The 5,596-nt window shown below is 31.8% G+C and overlaps 1 protein-coding gene across 1 annotated transcript in view; it reads right to left on the bottom strand.

Annotated features, from left to right (window-relative positions):
• LOC110269470 overlaps positions 1 to 4,213 on the bottom strand; it is a 9,346-nt gene extending 5,133 nt beyond the window's left edge. Inside the window, exon 1 of the mRNA XM_021117320.1 lies at positions 3,469 to 4,213. The gene's annotated coding sequence lies outside the window, so the exon portion shown is untranslated. The remainder of the gene's footprint in view (positions 1 to 3,468) is intronic.

Below are 5,596 nucleotides of genomic sequence, written 5' to 3'. Positions count from 1 at the left end.
ATCAGTCATCAGTCGTGGCTCCTCACCAAGGATTCCTGAATCTGTCACTGAAACAGAAGATCTGTAGGGGGTGAGAACGTCGCCCTCGCATGTTCTCAGTAGGGAAAATGAATGCCGTAAAAAATATAGAATAAAATACAAAGAGTAAAGTATCATTTTTGTCTCCAACGTTTGGGGTAAGTTTCAAAGTTGTCCCTAACGTTTTAATCATCCTATTTAAGTTCTTAACATTTCAAAATTGGCTCAACGTTGTCCTGCCGTTAGGAATCCGTTAACAGAATTTACGCCAGGACAAAATTGAGACGATTTTGAGGCATTATGGACTTAAATAGAACGAAAACGTTGGGGACAAAACGATACATAAAAATAAATTTTAATTTTATCCTTTAATAATATCAATTTTTTACCATACATAGTATTCAATTATTTTTTAATCACATCTAAGTAAATTACACTTAATCACATTACTTTCATTCTAAATAATTTTTTTTTTATAATTTTACACTTAAGGTAATGTAATTTTTCATAAATAAATAAATTTTACACTTTCATTCTAAATAAATAATATAATGTGATTAGAATGGAGGTGTAAAATTATTAAAAAATTATAAGTAATGTGCTTAAGTAATAGTAAAATTATAAAAAAATTAATTTATTTAGAATGAAAGTAATGTGATTATAAAGTAATTTACTTAGATGTGATTAAAAAATAATTGAATACTATGTACAGTAAAAAATTAATATTATTGAAGAATAAAATTAAAATTTATTTCTATGTATCGTTTTTGTCCTCAATGTTTTCGTTCCATTTAAGTCACTAACGTTTTAAAATCGTCTCAATTTTGTCTCGCTGTCAATTCTATTAACGGATTCCTAACGGCAAAACAACATTGAGTCAATTTTGAAATGTTAGGGACTTAAATAGGACGATTGAAACGTTAGAGACAACTTTGGGACTTACCCCAAATATTGGGACAAAAACGATACTTTACTCATAAATTTATTTTTTTTTATAATTTTACACTTAAGAAAATAAAAAATTTAGAATAAATTATTCTAAAATCTTAAGTGTAAAATTATAAAAAAAATTTATTTAGAATGGAAGTAATATGATTAAGTGTAATTTACTTAAATGTGATTAAAAAATAACTGAATACTATCTACAGTAAAAAATTGATATTATTAAATGATAAAATTAAAATTTATTTCTATGTATCGTTTTTGTCCCCAACGTTTTCGTCCTATTTAAGTCTTTAAAGTTTCAAAATCGTTTCAATTTTGTCTCGCCGTCAATTCTGTTAATGGATCTCTAACAACAGGACAACGTTGAGTCAATTTTAAAACGTTAGAGACTTAATAGGGCGATTGAAATGTTAGAGACAATTTAGGATTTACCCCAAACGTTGGGGACAAAAACGATACTTTACTCAAATACAAATAGTTAACTCATATCCCAAAAACAGTTTTCTTTATTACACCATTAAAATTCTTCCTAAGTCTTATCTAAAGCCGTTTAAAGCCCTTTCTTTAAATCACATTACTTAAATAAAGTCTTAGTCATGTTAACCATTCTTTAGCCACAAACAGCATTCCTTAATACATTACTAAGCTCGCAGCAACAACAAAATATTCAATTAAACATACAAGCAAGTCACCAAGGCAAACAACACAATCACAGGAAAATTACATAAACAACCACAATCAAATGCAAGTGCGCAAACAAGTTATGATGCATGCCTGTTCCTAGCGCAGGCCATGAACTTATGCGTCGGTTGTCTACCCACAATCCGACGTTACTCGGGGTAAAGCCCGAATATGGGTTATTTACTGTGTCAGTTAGGATAGCATTGGCATCACGGTTACCCGTGTCAGTTAGGCCACTTCATAATAACATTTCAATGTACATCACAGTAAGAAACAGTGCTATCATTTAGACGAACATTCCCGCATTAACAACCTTAAGCTATCAGTTAGGCAGGCACTTTCGCACTAGCAGTTTGGCACAAAAGCCCATTTAACATACAATTTTCAAGCATCTATCTTATTCATTCTTTCTCATTTCTTTCCTCTTAAGTATCTATTTCATTCATTAGTTCTCATTTTCTTTCTTTTCATTATGCCTCCGCATCACCATGTAGTTAAACATACCTCCACATCACCATGTAACTAAACATACCTCTACATCACCATGTAATCACTCATACCTCCACATCACCATATAGGTATACTTTCAGTCGTCCATCAGTCTTGGCATTAAAACTTTTAATTTCCAAATACCCAAACTTCTTTAACGTTTAATTAAGGAAAAATTCATTTTCTTAATAAACCGAGCTCAAATTATAATTTAAAACAAAGTCATTTGTCAATGAACTAAACTTAAAACATAATATTTTTCTTAATAAATGACCTCAAAACAAAATGCTTTTCTCCACAGTTCAAAATCATAGCATAATTTATTCTTTTCTTAACAAATCGAAAACAAATAATATAGTTTTTAAATTAAACTTTCTTTTAAATAACGCTTTAAACAAGTCTCAGAGTTTTATAAAAATTTCTACAGCATTTTCTCTAAAATTCGGACTTTGTCACCCTTCAAGGGTCCCAACCAAACCATTTTCAATTAACAAATCATTTTCAATAATCACACCATTACAAATATCAAATAAGTTTTCAATAATCAAATTATTTTCTTTAAAGCTAAGCCTCTTTTTTATTCCAATAAAATTCAGCTCTCTTTCAAATCTGTTGCTATTAAAACCAAAGGAAAAATTCAGACGTTCATTCAAACTTTACAAAATCTTCCGGCCATGTTCTTTTTATATTTAACCTTAACCAAAACCACCTTTTTGTTTATTCTTACAAAAACTCAGACAGAATCTCCCCTTAAAACTAGACTTCACCACCCTTACGTGCTCCTTCACTTCCTCATTAATCAATGCACCTTAATTTAGTTTAATAACCAATATAACATTGTCAACATAACCAGGAAAAATCAGACTTTTCAAGAAAACAATTCATCAGATAAACTTTGACTCGTTCAACCAACTTTAATTCGAATCTCGGTTCATCCCAAAATTCACCTCAACCATCAACACAACAATACCCAATCAAATTAGCATGTTCGATAAATAATGATTTTCCATACCAGCTTACAACAGTCCCTATCATTATCACATAAATCTCAAATCAACTATAGAATCAAGACATGAACTTAACCAAAAATTCCAGCATCAATCACAGCTTCAATTCAAACTCAATTTGTAAAACTCAATTCAAACTTTAATTTAATAAGCAACGTCTAATTTATTAACATTCTGAACCAAAGATTCAATCACAATCATAGCCAATCATTCACAGCCGAGAATTCAAGCTCAATAACATCATAATTATTAACATATTTGCAATTATCTACTATACTTTTGGACATTTTTAAATTAAAAACTGTTAATTTTAAAATAAAACCCCTACCTCAATGTCGCATTTAGGAGAAATCGAAGGCAGAATTATGGCGGCAGCAACTCGAACCGAACTAGCAATAGCAGCGACTACAGTGAGGGCAGCTCCAACAGCCACATGCAACTCAGCGGCAACCCACAATCCACAACTACAGAGACCACACCGAAAGCACCCACGGCAGCGGCTGGAAGAGTAGCGGCCATGGCAGCAGCAGCTGCACCAGAGCTTCAACAGCGGCGGCAAATCAGCGGTGGTGGAGGCACGGCAGCGACAGGCTCCACCTTCCTCCGCGATTTTCTCTGTCCTCGCGCATCAACAACGGCAGATCTAAAGATGATGGCAACGCGGTGGTTGCAGCGGCATTCGAGCTTCAGCGGTGACGGCGTCTTCTTCCCCTGGTCTCTTGCATGGCGGTTCGGCGGCTTGAACGGCGACGATGGTGGCTGGGCGTGACGCTCTCTCTCTCTTTTAGCCTTCCTTTCTCGTGCACGGGTCCTCTGTGAAGGCGTCGGCGGCATCAGAACGCGGCGGCGGTGTGGCAGCAGTTTCCCCTACCTTCCCTTCTTCTTCCTCGCGACTCCCTCATTCCCTCAAATCCTTCCTCTGTGTATATGTCTCTGTATGTGCTTGTTTATTTGTTGTGTGTGGTGTGTTTATGGGTGAGTGAGTGGCAGTGAGGAGTGGGTGAACAGGGCTCATTGAGAGATGAACGAGTGTGGAGGGGGTTACGTGTGTGTAGGTTAGGTAAGAGAGGTTAGGATCAGTGAAATTAGGAATTAAAATTGGGGATTTAGGGTAGAGTATTAATTTAAAATCAAATTTAATTAATATAATATATTTTAAGAATATTATTTATTTTTTAAATTATAAATTATTTTTTAATTAAATACTTTTAGTTTAAGATTATAGATAAATAAATAATTTTTTTTAAATAAAATTATCAACAATTATCATAAATAAACTAATAACTCATTATTTATTTTTTAAAAAAACTAGGGTTGTTATAGAACTCGTGTGAGGGTTGGGACTGTTTTTCATATTTTGTCTATGTATATATTCGATATAGGTACTTTGTATTTTGGATATTTGACATGTACCTTTCGACTTATATTATGTATTTTGTCTATCCTTATATGTCTATCTTGTGATATTACTATAAGTATTATTCTGTGTTGCGAAAAATTTATTTTAATGCTTTACCACACCAAAACGGAAATAGTTTTTATTAATCACATTAATTCGACAAAGGCTTTTAGAAATATCTGATAAAGAAATTTCAAGTCTAGAGCCAAGTAGGTTCGTATGACCAGAGACGAATCCACTCTTTAGGGTGTGGGGGTAAGCGCCCCCACTATAATTTGAAATTTTATTGAGTAGTATATAATAATAATAATATTTATTTGACTCCGCTAAATTATTAAATTTGATTCCACAATATTTTTTTATTCAACTTTCGATACTTGATAGCCAATTTAACAACTTCATATTAGATGTTCATTATAATTATCAAGTTTCAAATTTAAATAAGATTGATATTCTTTTTTAGAAATCGACTCGAAAGAATATTATCTATCTATTTGTATTTCTTCTTTTAAAATTAGCTTTAGTTTTTTCATAATAACTACACTAATTGAACTTTTTCAACTATGAATAATATCATCAAGAGCTAACTGTATGAAAGTTGAGTTTTAAATGATTGTTTAACGACATATATAAAAAAAGGACATTTTAATTATATTGTCAAGGTTTTAAAATATGAAATATACCGACAATAAACAACTTTTTAAAATATAGTCATAATTAATTCTACATTTATTAGATTTGAATGATATTTTATTATATGAAAAGATAAGAATACTAGCTCTATTCCTTAAGTTAAGTATAAAATCAAATTCAAATTAAATTAGGTAGATAAATCGGTTACAAGTTTAGAGTAGAAAATCGCGCTCTTATCAGCCAACCTGATATACTAATAGTATTTCAGAAATATCTCAAGTTGTGGTTATCCGATTGACTTTGTTTAAGATTCGTTTTAAAGATAATTCAATTCTCTATAATTTTGTTTCTAATAGATATTTCCAAATACCAAACGTATAAAAAGTTATAGGGCTCACAAAGTGACGATCCAGATTGAAGATTT

This window comes from Arachis ipaensis, chromosome B03 (assembly GCF_000816755.2).
Source record: "Arachis ipaensis cultivar K30076 chromosome B03, Araip1.1, whole genome shotgun sequence".
Taxonomy (NCBI): Eukaryota; Viridiplantae; Streptophyta; class Magnoliopsida; order Fabales; family Fabaceae; genus Arachis; species Arachis ipaensis.
This window is presented reverse-complemented; position numbering and strand designations above follow the sequence as displayed.